Genomic DNA, 14,869 nt, shown 5'->3' on the forward strand with positions numbered 1-14,869 from the left:
AAGAGTGGCCAGGGGGAAAATGCCAGTGTGGGTTGGCATCTGGTCAAGCCCAGAAGACCCTTGGATGTTGTGGAGTGCTCTTTCATCTCATCAGAGGGGCTCTGGGTATCTTGGGGAGCGTATAGCCAGGAGCATTGGCCTCAGAGCTGTGGTCAGATAACTCTGTGGCAGAAGCTGGGCTCCTAAGATGGAAATTGACTTGGATTTGAGAGACCTTGGATTTGAGAGAGAATATTGGACAAAGCATTACATTTCTCTGAACCAGTTTTTCACCTGTTAACAACATCTCAGTGTTACAGATGCTATGCTGGATATGATGTGTCATAGACTGGTTTTAGGCACTGTAAACCTTCTAACTCAAATTTGGGGGGTCTGGGTGTGTCTGTGTACATCACGTCCTTTCAAAATGGCTTGGAACCTGTCGGGCTCTTTAGGATGGGACTTTTGAGGGCAAGGATATGTGTTGGTCAAGCTGGTATCCCTGGTGCCTACAGCTGTGTCACAAATACTCGGAAATAAAAGCATCCCACTGCTTGCTTGGGTTTTCTTCGGGCCAAGCCCACTGAAACAAATGAGCTGCGGCTTCCAGCAAAGTCTGCTTTGGGGTAGCTGGCTAGGACTCGTGATGGTGGTCCAGTAACAGGTTGGCTTGGCAAGCCAATATTGGCTTCCGGCATGCTTCACACCCTGGTGGATCTCATTGATCCTGGTGGCCCCTTACATCTAGCTCACTTTCTTCGTAGGATTTGAAGTTGAGCACAGAGCATGGAAGTCACCTGAGGACCCTCAAAGATTTGCTGGGTGGTCCTCGGAGCTGTAGCCCTAGTATCTGCCATGGCTTCATCAGGGTCCAGCTGGCTGATTGGCTGGTTGGTAGTTCTCTTGGGAACCAGAACAATCCTCGGGTACATTGAGTAATCAGCTTCCTTTTCCCGCCTGGGGCAAGAGTCGGCACAGGGAAAGTGAAGAAACCTGTTTGGGGCAGCAGTGGGGTGGGTGGGCGTGGGCAGGGCTCTACCCGGAACTCTGCGGCAGGACCAGTTTCCATTGCTTCCGGACCGGATGCAGGGCTGCGATCCGGGCGGAGACCAGAGAACTGCGCCCGGGGGGTGCACCTGTCAGTCCTTCTGAAGGGTAGGACAGGACCAGCGTCTCTGGGTCAGCAGTCACTGGGCGCGCAACTTCCGGTTGCTAAATCGGCCGAGCGGGTGGGGCTAGTAAGGTGTGGACCAGTAGACGGGCAGGTGAATGACCCTGCCGCCGGGTGTGTGTGTGTGTGTGTTGGGGGGCGGGGAGCAGTGGTGCCCAGGGACACTGTCACCGCGAACATCGGCCCTGGTACCTCTCTGGGCATCGCCTTTGGGTGGGGAAAGGTGGAGACAGCGTTAAATTTGTATCCAAGCTACTCCATCCACCTGGCTTTTGTATTCTTGGGCAAGTGACTTAGCCTGTCTGGCACTGAGCTTTCCCAGATGAAAAACCGGAATGAATCAATGAGATAACATCATAGTAGCTGAAACAGTACTACTAGTAAGTGCTCAGTAAAGCGAGGTTCCCTTCTGACAGGCTTGCACACCGCCTCCGCCCCCACCCCCCACCCTCCCCACCCCCACCCCGGGCCCTACAGTCGCGCCCACAGTTAGAGCTGGGAAGGAAGGTTACAGGAGGCAGGTGGCCTGGCCTGGAGACAATTCAAGAGCCATTTTAGCCTCGGGTTGCTTGTCTAGCCAGCAGGATGGGGCATGCAGGCGGGTCCCTAAGGTCGAATTTCGGTCGGGTTTCTGTGATCCTGGGAGGGAGTTTCAGCGCATTCTTTCACGTACTTACTCGCAGATTCTTATCAGGCTGTTTCTCTTTGCCTCCCCCAGTGGCCCTCCAGCGTTTCATCCATACAAGGCCAGTTTCCACCCTTAGCTCCGTATGTAAACAAAGCCCAGGCTTTCAGCGGCAGGTCCCCACAGGTCTAGTCCTCTGTGCCAGCCACGCAGAGGAGGTAGAGCCAGAGTCTGGCTCTGTGACTCCGGCTCCCGCACTGCTACCAAGTTCCTGCCGGCTCCCCAAATGCCAGAGTGAGAAATTCTGGCTGAACGTGTACGGTTAGAGCTCAAGCCGTTCTTCCAGCGTGCGTAATATCAACGACATTGCAAAAGTACTAACTAACCTGTGGTGGGGGGTGGGGGTAGAAATTGGCCCATGTTGATTAAGAGATGGACTGGAGCCAGAATGGCCCCTCTGGTGGGTATGTCAAATGAGGATTGAACCACACTGTAAGCCACAGACAGGCTGAGCCTCCTGGGTGACAGACTAGTTAGTTCTCAAGTTACAAATATACATTCTTATTAAAATAGTAATGAAGAAGTCTGTAAAACTCAAAATGATTTTAGCTGAAAATAGGAAATACAAAGAAAATCCTGGCAGTTTCTATACTTTCCTCCACTCTGTAAATATGCTTGATGTCCTGTGCACAGTTGCCTAAACCCAGGCCCAGCCGCATCAGCTGAGAGGAAGAGCAGAATGAGCCAAGTGGAGATTTCCAACTCTCTTCTCAGGGACTTTGGGGGGCCAGAGAGACCGACTCTGAGCAACCAGAGCAGCTGAGGCTAAGGGTTACGGGTTTAGCTGGTGGGCAACAGTCCCCCTCCAGAAAGTTCTCTGTGGGAAGCTGTCTGCTTCCTCCCTCCTCTAAGTTGCCTCGGTGTAGTGTGTGTGTGTGTGTGTGTGTGTGTGTGTGTGTGTGTGTGTGTGTGTCAGGGTACAGGTCACTGCTCCAGGCTGGCTAAATACAGCATAGCCCAGAGTCAGAGTCTTATGGCCAATCCCAGGGGGTGAGGTAGGGCCTGCCTATACTTCAACCCCTGAAGGACGATCACCAACTCTATGGTCTTGAGGACATGACTGGATCTCCCTCAGTTTCTACATCTTGAAATTGGGGGTTGGCAACACTTACCTCATATAATCGTTTTGAAAACTGAATATATACATGTCTATAAAGCCTAGGACATTTAAAAAACAATTAATGAAGTGTTCTGTTTCACTTGTTATTGTTAGGCAGGTCTAAGTAGGACTCTCGGGCCAATTAAGAACCGGATGACCCTGCCAGGTGCACTTTCTTCAGACACTGGGTGAGGATAAGGTGAGCTCCAGCATCTGGCAGGTTCGCAAGCCGTGTGCACAGGATGGAAACCATTGGCCAGCACTGTCTTAACTCTTTCCACTAACCAGCTCATTTAATTCTACAGTTACAGTACGAGAGAGGTCTTATTAACATCCTATTTCACTAGGGGACATGGAGGCATGGAAAAGTTAAGTGACTAGTGTAAGGGCATGTAGCTACAAAGTATGATATTCTGGCGCCCACAGGCTATGAGGCACTAAGTAAGGAGATGGGGGTACAGCCAGTAGTGCATAATTTGGGGTCACCTCCTTAGCAAACATGGGGTTTCTTCTTATATAGGTTTCAGTGAGCCTCATACTATAACACTGTCTATATAAGGCACCTTGCACACAGTAGGTGCTCCATGGTGCTAGTCCTCCTGCCCGGATCTTTTGCTTGCTTGGAGAATGGTGATGTCCCTGGATGGTGTATTTGGTCTAGTGGAGTTGTCCAAACCTGTGCTCTTTACTGCTGTGCCCAGTGAACTAAGAAACAGGCCGAACTGGCTCATGCTCAGGTTCAGGCCTTTCATACTAACTCCTTCTAAGACTACCCTCACTGTGGGTCCCAGAACTAAGGGCAATTCACTGTATTTATCACACAATTATTTCCCAAGCAGCCTATGTTGAAATGGATGGGTCAGAGTTCTCCCTTTCCTTTCCTCCCTCTTTAGACTCCTCCTGGTCTAATTCTTGTGGCCAGAGCTAGGAAATGGAGACGGTAGAATGTCTGGCAATGCAAACAGAAGCACTCCTCAATATTCGCTGCTTAACTCTTCTGATCATTTCAATCTTGGCTTTTACATTTGAAAATTCCAGTTAGATACAGAAAATCAGGGTTGGGAAAGCAGAATGGATGGACATCAAAACACAGTGGATAAGATTTTCAGGATAATTAAAAAAAAAAAACTTTAATTTTTAAAAGATATTTAACCCTGGAGTGGTTCCAAGCACATACCCTAAGTTCCCATAATCCACTGAAGCTGTATTCTGAGGCTCAAACCTACCTTTTACCTCCTCATAAAAAAGACCTGATGGTGTGTGTATGTGTGTGTGTGTGTGTGTGTCGGGGGGGGGGGGGGGGAGCCCATGGGAAGCATTCAGGAGGACCCTTTTATGACCACAGAAGGATACTGAGGGAAGCCTTGGCCAGTTTTGTGCACAGTTTTGTACTTGGCTGGGAGCTGTTATGTGCCTGGTGCCTGCTTATTTGAAATAAGCCCAAAAGCCTGTGATACCAGTGTGTTATGAAGGAAGCAGTGGACACTCCAGACGCCCTAGGTCTTTGCCTTACACAGGGACTAAATGGCAAAGTCTGAGCTGGAGCTGGGAACCAACAGCAACTTCCAAGTCTCACAGCATCCCCCTCCTCTTCTTGTGTTGTAGACCTCAGCCACACTGAAGGTTCAGAAGGGGTTTCAAGATCACCTCAGCCAAGCTTTCTCGGTCTCTTGATAACCCAAGTTGCCCTAGATAAACACCTCATGGTCACTTTTAATGAGTTTCAAATTCCAAATAAATATTGTAGTTTTCAAATTCCAAATTCTAAATAAATATTGTAGTTTATCAAGCTGAAGCAAAGATACAGCGGTTTCAGTGTTTCCTCCTTAAGCACAGGCCTCCCCAGAGCTAGGTGCCATCCTCCATCTTTGCTCCTCGAGGGCGAGGGTACTTCTTTCCATCTCCCTCCCAGCCCTTTGCTCTTTAGGGGGTGAAGCCAGAGAGGATGGAATTGGTGACACAGTCCAACACCACCTGAGGTAGCCTTTACGTCTGTTCACCTCTCACCTGGTCACTATTATGCCCTACTAGCTGGGGACCACACAGGAATCTGAGTCTGACACCTCTATGTCCCAGGATTTGTCGTCATTCCATGGCTTTGCTCCCTGGTTTGAAATACCTTCTCTTCCTCCTCCACAGGTTTCTTGGTCACCTGGGTTCACCAGAAAACTCTATCTCAGGCTATATCCAAATGAAGGGCCCTGATCCTCTTGCTTATGTCAGGCCGTCTCTCAAGCTTGCTAACCCTCTAAATGTTATTTACAAATCACTCTTAATTGCCTATGACACCCGTAGGTATCCCACCATACACATGTATTATCTCCATTCGACTCTCCCGACTCCACACCCCATCACACCTTCCCCTACTACACATACTCCATACCCTCCACATCCCACACTCCCCAAGAACACACACTCACACATCCCTATACACCACATGCCACACATACCACATACCAGACACACACCATGCCACATATAACACACACTCCCACACCCCTCATACCATATGTGGCACACATTGCCATGCTTCCACATACTGCCCCTGACATATTATTTAATTTTACTTTTTTCATGTGTTGTTTTGTGGAGATTGGGTCTTGCCATGTAGTTCTGGCCAGCCTGGAACTTGCTACGTAGCTCATGGTGCCCTCAAAAGTTTACTCCCTTTGGCTTCAGCCTCCAGTGTGGGCCACTGCACACAGCCAGGTTATTTATTTTAATGGCTTGAGTCTTCACCCAGGCATTATCTTCTTAAGGGCAATAGAGAATTATGCCTGGCTTCTGAGGTTGAGTGTTCTTCAGTAACTGCAGGTCTCCCTGGCTCCAAGCATTTGTCCTTATAATCCCATCCCCAGAAAGGTTTGATTTCATAAATAAGAGGCAGAAGAAGGTAAGTTTTCTTCCTCTCGTCAACAGAAGTAGACACAGTCCCTGCAGACACTCGTACCATGGACTTGGCAGGGAAGCAGACAGAACAAGTAGCTTCTTTAGTGGACTTGACTTTCTTCTGGAGGAGAAGCCTGGTAGATGAGTAAGCACCAAATACAGCAGCTCACACAGTGATACGTATCACCAGAAGGACTACGGCAAGATGATTGGCAGGTAGATTGGCCTCGAACTCAATTTAATAGCAAAGGATGACCTTGAACTCTTGACTTCCTGCCTATGTCTTCCACATTCACCTCAACTTATCATCACTTCAACTGTTAAAAGTTACTGCACCCTGATAAGCCTCTCTGCCAGCGCAGCAATCCAAATTAGACCAAATCAGACCGAATTAGAAAAAGCCCTGGTTTAATGGGTAAAGTATTCCCAGGTGATTCTCCACCCACCCCCCAGAGGGGAGATGGAAGAGAGATGGAAAAACCACGTGTCTGGTCTTTTATCGGGGTGGGTGGGGGGAGCAGTTTAAATACCCATTGGGAATGGGTCTTGAGCATCTGGGGGAGGAGCCGTGTTTGTTGGAACTTTCTGAGGGGTAGGGTCTGGGCAGAGAGGTAGGGCTTCTACCACAATATTCCAGACTCTTTGGGTATATATGGATGCCAGGGTGCCAGGGGCTGAGGTGGAGCTTCGACCAGAACATTCCAGACTCCTTGGGTATAGGGGCTCCAGTTCAAGTCTGGCTACTTCCTGCAGGCATGGGGCAATGTGGGGAAAGGCAGAGTTGGGAATTGGTGGGCTCACATTCAGCAGGAGGTGTGAGTGGAGGAGCATCTGGTTAATTGCCATCCTGGAGACCTTGGGCATCTGTTTCTTGAGGAAGCAGAGAAGGAAGTTGCTGAGTTCATTGGAGAGCTTGGTGAGCTATTGTTTGATGAGTCCATTGGCCATCTCAACCTTTCCCAAGGATTGTGGGTGATGAGGAATGTGGAGCTTCAAGGGAACGTTGAGAGCTTCCAACACGAGCTCCATGACTCTGGAAGTGAAGGCTGGCCTATTGTCCATCTGTGTGGTCTGTGGCAGGCCAAATCTAGGAATGATGTGTTCCAGGAGTACTTGGGCCACCACATTTGCTGTTTCTCTGCCAATCCTCACCTGGTTGGTGTCCTCAAAGTTGGTGCGGAGCCTGATGTATCTGGAGGGCATCCTGTGGATTGGCCTCGGCTCGAGTCTGGCAGGAGGGGTGGACCTGTGCGGGAACTTGTAAATGTGTAAAACTGGAACAGATTGATATCTTGATGTCATGGCAAGAGGCTATCCTGTATGGAGTCTGTGAATGAGGCCTTGGGGGCTGAGGGAGGGCTGTAAACCTGGCAAGTCTATTAATACCCGGTAATCAAACACCATCAGATCTGACAAGGATAGGTAAATGAGCAGAGGTAAGACAGCTTTTCAGCTGGCAGTCCCAGGTCTCTCTGTGGTTGTTGGGGAACAGAAGCCACGCCCAGAAAGTCTGATAGGTTTTTTGTTGGTTTGTTTTTATGGAGTAGGAATTTGGAGAGATTGGCCCACCTTGACTTTGCAGCATGGGCTCCATTTATTCACAGCCTGGACGGGTCTCGGCAGCAATCTAAGGCAGCCTTTTGCTGCATGGCTGGCCTTGTCACATCTGAAGCAATCCTCCAGGTGGAAGTTCTTCTGCGGCCATCCGTCTTCTTGGAGGAGATACAGCATGCTGCCAGGAGCTGACATGTCTCTCTATCATAAAAAAGCTTTTATATTAAATGCCATATTTGCAGATCTCTCAAGGTGTTTGAGGACTGGATGGGGGCGGGGGATGACAAAATCTGTTAGGTGTATCATCAGATTCCGCAAAGCCCACAGGTGGATCCTGAGCCTGGGCAGCTAGTTGTAATAATCAGCTGAGCTATAAGCAAGACACAATAGGAGACGCAAATCCAGACATCCAAGACAAGTTAAAACAAGCATGAGTGGCCACACATTTATACATTTCCACCCGTACACAGAAAGAAGACAGAATTTTTAACAAAAATAAAAACTTTTAACAGGAAGACTACAAACTTTTCCCGGAAAACCGTGCCAGATGACTAACTTAAAATTCTTAAATAAGCGCTTACAGTATAAAGTGGCACAGGAATAAAATACACTTGTTGGCCATGATGCAGCTCCCATCAGGTTGGGGCAGTCCACTGTGCAGAGAAGGTGCTGCGGAGGGAAAGTGAGTTGGAACAGCAAGGTGAGAGTTTTGGGAAAAGCAGTTCTTCGGAGAGGGGAAGGTGTGGCAGGGCATATTGAAGGAGAACATATTTAAGGGAGGAGCGGGCAGTCACAGAAGGGTCACAGAAAAAGGGTCCCATGGCAAATATGACTACCAGACCTTAAGCACCCTGGAGGCGTGGTCTTGAGCAGCCCCAGGGAGGGGCTGGCTTTTGGTGGGCTTTGAGGGGGCGGGGCCTGGAATGGGAGGGCAGCTGTAGGGGAGGGGCTGCTGTTTGGCCGGCTTTGAGGGGGTGGGTTTGGGCAGAGAGGTGGGGCTTCTACCAGAACACACTGGTTAATCAGTCTTTGGTCCTGTGTCCCTCCCCATTTCGCTTGCTTCTCCTCTTCCTTTCTTTTCCCTAGCCCTTCCTTCCCTCTCTCCTCCCTCCCTTCCTTCTTCCTGTGTATCTCATTATGTAGCCCAGGCTGGCCTCAAACTTGAGCTGCTCCTGCCGCTGTCTCTTAAGTGCGGGGATTTCAGCATGCAGCACCACAGCAAGCGAGAAATACGTTTTAATACGAGGATTTGGTGGTGGCGCTAACGGGGAATCAGAGCTACTGGAGGGGGTTGACTTTGATGAGCAGGACACGTCTAAGTGTTTGTCCGCCCGGCTTAAGTTTGCTGCATCCGTGAATGATTCCCCATCCCCCTCTACCAGAGAGGGTGCTGTGTGCTCCTTTTGAGGCCCGAGTTCTGTCCCTCTCTTTCTTGTGTCCACCTTGTCCTCTCCGAATTCTGATTCTTTATCTGTGAGGCAGAGGTCCACACGTGCCCCACCTCCTCCCCCGGGTTGTGTTCCAGCCAGTAGGACGCTGGGCACTCACAGCTGTTTGTTATGTGAGCCACATGAGTGCAGGTGGCAAGGCCACGCCAGACCACAGCTGACCGGTGTGACTTCAGGAAATGGTGTCACTTCACTAAAGCTTCCACTTTTCATCTGGAAGTGGAGATAACCTTGCACTTCCAAACAAGTAGTCATTGGAGAGCGGGGATGAGAGCCGTCTCATAAAGTACTAAGAGAAGGGTACGGCAGTACTGTTTTCTTCTTCCTTGTCTCTTGGTCATTAGTCTGTATCTTCTCCCCTAGGAGACCACTGGGATTCTTATGGGTGCCACACATGCTGTTTCTCATGAATGCTCCTGTTCTTCCTGGCAGCCATTAGGCCCACACGTCTGTGTCCTCATTGGAAATGCCTTAGAACAAAGAAGTACTAGGGAAACTGAGGCCCAGGTCCGCGTGAGCAGTCTCACAGCCCGTGTCAGCTTTTGCGCGCTTCCCAGAACAGCGTGTCCACTCAGAACCTGGGGCTGGCACAGCAACACATCCTTTTCAGGAGAGCACAGCCTCGAGGCAGGAGGAACTCAGGGTGACTCAGCTTCACATGTGACAAACAGCCTGTGAAGTAAAACAGACCAGCGCTCCGGCACGGCTGCCTTCAGATCCCAGGGAGGAAGGGGTGGCATGAGAAGAAATGGACGGCGTCGAACTCAGGCCTCATGTCAGGAATGCATACCAAATGCTTGCTCTGCTGCGGAGACCTTACCCCAAACACCCGAGTCTGCAGTGGTCAGAGAGGTTAGGCATTTCACGCAGGGTTCCACAGGAGATAGGAGCCAGCAGAGCAGGGATCTGAGCAGAGGCCTCTACTTAGAAGCCTTTATTCTTCCCTAACCACGTGTCAGGAAAAAAAAAATATCCTTTCCCCGACCCCCACTTCCTGTGGTAGTGCACAGTTCCCTGTGCAGGATTCAAACAAAACAATACCTGACCCATTGAATTTTGCTTTACTTTTCAAAGTTTGGAACGGATAATACCCCTAGATCCTTTTACCATCTGCACCCAGGTGGACAGTTCCTCCCCTCCCACCCTTGGTTTGGGACTGGCTCGTGGACAGGAGATCTGCAGGGGTGTGCGGGGGGTGTGCGGGGGGGGGGGGGGGGGGGAGGAGGGAGGGGCTGGGACATGAGAGTAGACAGTACTGCCTTACAGGGCAGCGGAAAGGCTGCTAGGAGAGTCACTTCCATGGCTCTGTCCAGCACCGAAGTCAAAGCCACAACCCACCCTGGTTTGGGGGTCAAGGGTCGGGAACACCACTCTTAGGGAACACTCAGAGGAGATGTGGCCTGGCAGGAAGCACAGGGCCATGCCAAACAGGAAAGCGGAGGGCGGGCCTGTGAGGCATGGAGACGTCACCAGGATGCATGCCAAAGCTAGGCGGGCTTAAATACTGGGGCAGAGCTGCTGGGCACATGACTCTGTTGAAAATCTCCCAGGGAATGACTTCTAATCCCTGCCTTATTGAAGGGGTTGAGGACGGCTCCAGCCTGCCGACTGCTGGTCTGGGCTGTGGGGGGAATCCTGGGCTGGCACATCGCCACAAGGACATTTCTCAGGGAAAGCCTTTGGCCCAATAAGTCTGTTTTCTCTTTTCTTTGGAAACTAGGATTTGGAATCTGTTCAGGAAAAATGTAACCTACAAACAAATAGCCTTGGCCATCTGTGCCTCCCTTGGAGCGAGGTCAAAGCTGGGGAGAGCTCAGCCTCTCTGGGCTCCAGCTACAGGCCATCCCTTTGGAGTCAGTTTCTGGCTGTCCTAAAATAATGTCTCCTCTCCATGCCTGTCCCTCAGTGCTGCTCATGCCCCAAGTCTTTGCCAGTGATCCTGTGATATTAGAATAATATTCCACCCCCCACCCCAGGCTATGTATACTTGTCTGTCATCATCTCTCCCTCAGAGCTCATATCTCAAGAGATCAGTTGCTTCTCCTCAACATTATTCAAGGCAAATTCAATATAAAGTATCCTTTCCTTTTTTTCTGTGGGTGAGAACCCCTGATTTTATTTTTTAAGAATATAGTCAAGGTATCTGCCAATGCTTAAACTCTGGCTGTGAGCTAAGTGGTGTGGTGTATCATGCTACTCACTGCATAGCAACGCGTTTAGGACAGAACCTGGTGCATAGTAAATGCTCAACAAATGTTGCTTAATATCCTTATTAATTACCTCAATTTTGTCATAACACTCACAGCAGATATGATTTGTCTCGTGTGTTACGGTTATGGCGTGACAAATCTGTGGGCTTCTTGAGGGCAGGGATTGTGTGTTTATTCTCTAGTGTCTCCAAAGGGAATTCCACGGGTGTCAATCTGGTCATTCAAGTTGGCAATGAAGTGCAGAGACTTATGTCTAGAGTTCCTAAATCAATTTAGAGTCACTGTAGCCTAAAGACTAGAGAAGGAGGACAAGACACAGAAGATCTTGGCTGGCTTCTACTTCAACTGTCTGCTAGTTTTATGACCTTGGAAAGACTAATCTTTTTTGAACCCTACACACCTATTTTCCAAATGCAGATAATGGTCTTGCTTGTCTTCTTTACAGATCTTCTATGGGCATCCGTGAGCATGCATAGAGGGTAGGCTGAGCTGGCCATGTCTTACCCGTGTGCTGATTATTCTTTGACTCCTCTCAGAGTCCCTTGCCATCACCACTGCTGTGATTTAAAGAGAAAAAGGTCCCTTACTGGCGCCTGTGTTGGAGCAATTGGTCCCCAGCTGGTGGAGCTATTTGGAAAGGTCATAGAACCTTGAGGAGGCAGTCTTGTTGGAGTAGTAGTCACAGGGGTGAGCCTTGAGGGTGGGTACCCTGGCCCCACTTCCTGTCTGTTCTCTGAATCCTGACTGTAGATCGGTATGACTATCTGCCTCGTGGTCTTGCTGCCCGGCCTTCCCTGCTGTGATGGACTGAGTCCCTTTTTCTACTGGGAGCCAGAAGAAACTATTCCTTCCTTATGTTGCTGTTGCCACAGCAACTGGAAAAGTAAACCATACAATGACTACACTTATCAGAACATGAGCTGTGTGTTCATGTGTGCTGTGGTGGGTAGACATGTCAGCCTGACATTTGTTACTGCTTCCTGTGGTCCAAATGTGTATTTCCTAAATTTGAGGATATTCAAATCATGCATCTCAGGTGTTGACTTTAACCTTTGAAAGTTTATTTTGACTGTGCCACTGTCCAGCTTTAAACCAGAGACCTAATATTTTGGAGTACACTTCCATAAGTATCCTGTAAAATGTGGTATCAAACACTCACAGCGCTTGATGTTTGTTGTTATATGATTAAAGAAGGGAGAAGTGAGGGTTATCTGAAGGTGTAGAAAGAAGTATGCGGCATGGTCTTAACTCTGAAGGAGTTTACAGTATGGTTTGTTAGCCAGAGCCGAATTCTAGACTAGTAGACAAAGCACATGATACAGAAAGGGTGGTTTGTGAAGACTTTACAGAGAAATGGGCTTTGTATTAAAACTTACAAAAGACTGATGCTTACTCTGGAATCCTGGGAACATAATTCGAAAGCCAAGGTCAATGCCGTTGGGCAGTGCTGGTAACAAAGATATGGGTAGAATTGTCGTTTTTTTTTTTTTTTTTTTTTTTAAACTTCTGAGTATAACACACTCAGATATTTTAGTAATGTAACCATTTAAAAAAATATCTGAATCTCAAAAGCTGCTGCCATTCTGGGTACAGGGAGCAAGCAAGCATCAAATAATTGATGTCTGAGAAGTTTGTAAAATTCCCTGCTCCTTACCACTCTTGGTCACTGAACTGATTCTGTGTGCCGCATCTTTGCGTTCCTATTTTTTTCTAGTGATCAAACTGATGATCTGAGGACCCAGGTTACTTTTTGATGCCATACAAGCAGTGAGTAGTTAAAATCATTTTTCTGAAGCCTGCTCTCCTAATTTTGTTGAATATTTCCTCAATTATCTCCTAGCATCCTTTTGGGATGAATGTAAATGAAGAAGAGTCAAGATGTGATACACCTATGCTGACCTATGAGAGGTGGCAACACAAGTTGCCACAAGCCGGAAGACTTAGAACCATGAAATCTGTTCTCCCAGTTCTGGAGACTGAAAGTCTGAAGTCAAGGGGTAGGTGGCCATGCTCTCTCTGAAGGCCATCAGGGAAAAGCTGTCCTCGTTCCCAGTGCGGTTGTGGAGGTTGCTGGGGTTTCCTGTCCATCCTCGGCAGTCTGCCTCCATCAATATATAGCATCTTCCTGTGACAGTTCGTCTTCCCTTTCAGCTTGGCTGGATTTGGAGTCACCTATGTGTCTCGCTGAGAGTGTTCCCAGAGGAGTGCCACTGAGGAAGGAAGACCCACCCTCCCATGGCACCATCCTATGGGCTGGGGTGCTGGAACTATGTGTAAGCACTCATTACGCTGCTTCCTCTCACTCTCGCTGCCATGCCTTTCCCGCCCTCGTGACCCGTATCTTTTCTTGAACTGACCAAGAAATCCTTCCTTCAAGTTGATTTTGTCGGGGATTTGGTCACGGCAACAAGAAAGGTCCCTGCAGTCACCCCCTGCGTCTTCATCTCGTTTCTCCTCTGTGTTAGTCTCCTCTGTTTTCTCCACTTGCAAGATGGATTCGTGCCCTCAGCCTAGGGAGCCTTAACTTACATCTGGAGTAGCTATTTATGTAATATTATCTTCTGAGTTTCCAGGTGGGTATAAAGTTTTGAGAGATGCTATTTAACCGCAAGTTAAATAAAGATAAATGTCTTGACTTCTAGTGGTTTCAACAGTCTTCATTATGCATTCACCTAGTGAATCTATGTATGATGCTTAAAGTGGCAACACACACACACACACACACACACACACACACACACACACACACACACACAGAGTCACTGGCCATATAGTTATGAGTTTACTCCAGAAGCATGAGGGTGGAGGGTTAGTTCCACACTACTGTTCAGATCAGGCACTGTTCATGGGAGGGGAAGTGGAACAGACTTAGAAGACAGTGGCCAAGATCCTAAAATCATATTACTGTGGCCAAAATTGAAGGAACTCTTAGAAGAAGTGGTCAAGAGGAAAGGTACGTAAACATTTTTCAGTGCTTGAAGGGCTACTTACTATGTGAGTCTGGATTTGACTTTCTGAGTCCCTAGTTAGAAAGAACACAACCAATCAGTGGAAGCTACAAATATTCTATCTATCTATCTATCTATCTATCTATCTATCTATCTATCTATCTATCTATCTATCTATCTATCTATCTATCTATTCATGTTATTTTGGGGAATGCTGTTCATTTAACCCAGATCTTTGCACACATTAAGCAAGCACTGTACCACTGAGCTCCATGTGCAGGCCCAGAGGTTTCTATTTCAACTGTGTTAATAAACGATCCTTACTAACTAGGAATGTCTAAGGTGTTAATTCTAGTGTAGCCATTCCAGCTCTGATCTGGAAGTTCCAATCCCCCGTTGAGGCTTCAGTAACTGTCACACCTACAAGGCAGGGCCAAGAGAGGACCCTGAAGACCCGAGATCTGGATGCGCCACCTCTCTTGATTCCTGGACCCTGGACCTGCTGGAGGTAGACCGAGCAGAGTTCTCCAGAGAACACCGCCGGACTGTGCTACGTCTTTCCCAGACCCTGCAACCTACCTATCCCTTCATTTGTAAGTTACACCACTAAATAAACCTCCCTTTTAACTACATGGAGTGGCCTTAATAATTTCACCAATAGTTAATAGAATTGGATTAGGTGACCCTGATACTCACATATATGCAATTGTTGTTTCAAATGTCACAGCTGCTAGAGGTTAGCAGGCACTGGAAAGAAAAGGCAGGGTGGGTTTCTGAAGGATTTTATTACTTACTGCCCATACCAAACCAGTCTCTAGATATAAATTTCTACTTAAAAATTGGACAAGCGTGTACTTTTAAAATCTTTTGCACAGACTTACAATGC

The 14,869-nt window shown here is 48.3% G+C and overlaps 1 long non-coding RNA gene across 2 annotated transcripts; it reads left to right on the forward strand.

Moving 5' to 3' along the window:
- Positions 1-1,009: 1,009 nt before the first annotated feature.
- On the forward strand, positions 1,010-14,613 carry LOC143271899 (uncharacterized). Of its 2 annotated transcripts, XR_013049219.1 has the most exons (3): positions 1,010-1,134; positions 12,876-13,032; positions 13,187-14,613. It is a non-coding gene; the product is annotated as an uncharacterized LOC143271899 (long non-coding RNA). The 2 variants fall into 2 exon arrangements; XR_013049218.1 differs by lacking the exon at positions 1,010-1,134 and having other exon boundaries at positions 12,534-13,032.
- The last annotated feature ends 256 nt before the right edge of the window (positions 14,614-14,869 follow it).

This window comes from Peromyscus maniculatus, chromosome 2, assembly GCF_049852395.1.
Source record: "Peromyscus maniculatus bairdii isolate BWxNUB_F1_BW_parent chromosome 2, HU_Pman_BW_mat_3.1, whole genome shotgun sequence".
Lineage (NCBI taxonomy): Eukaryota > Metazoa > Chordata > Mammalia > Rodentia > Cricetidae > Peromyscus > Peromyscus maniculatus.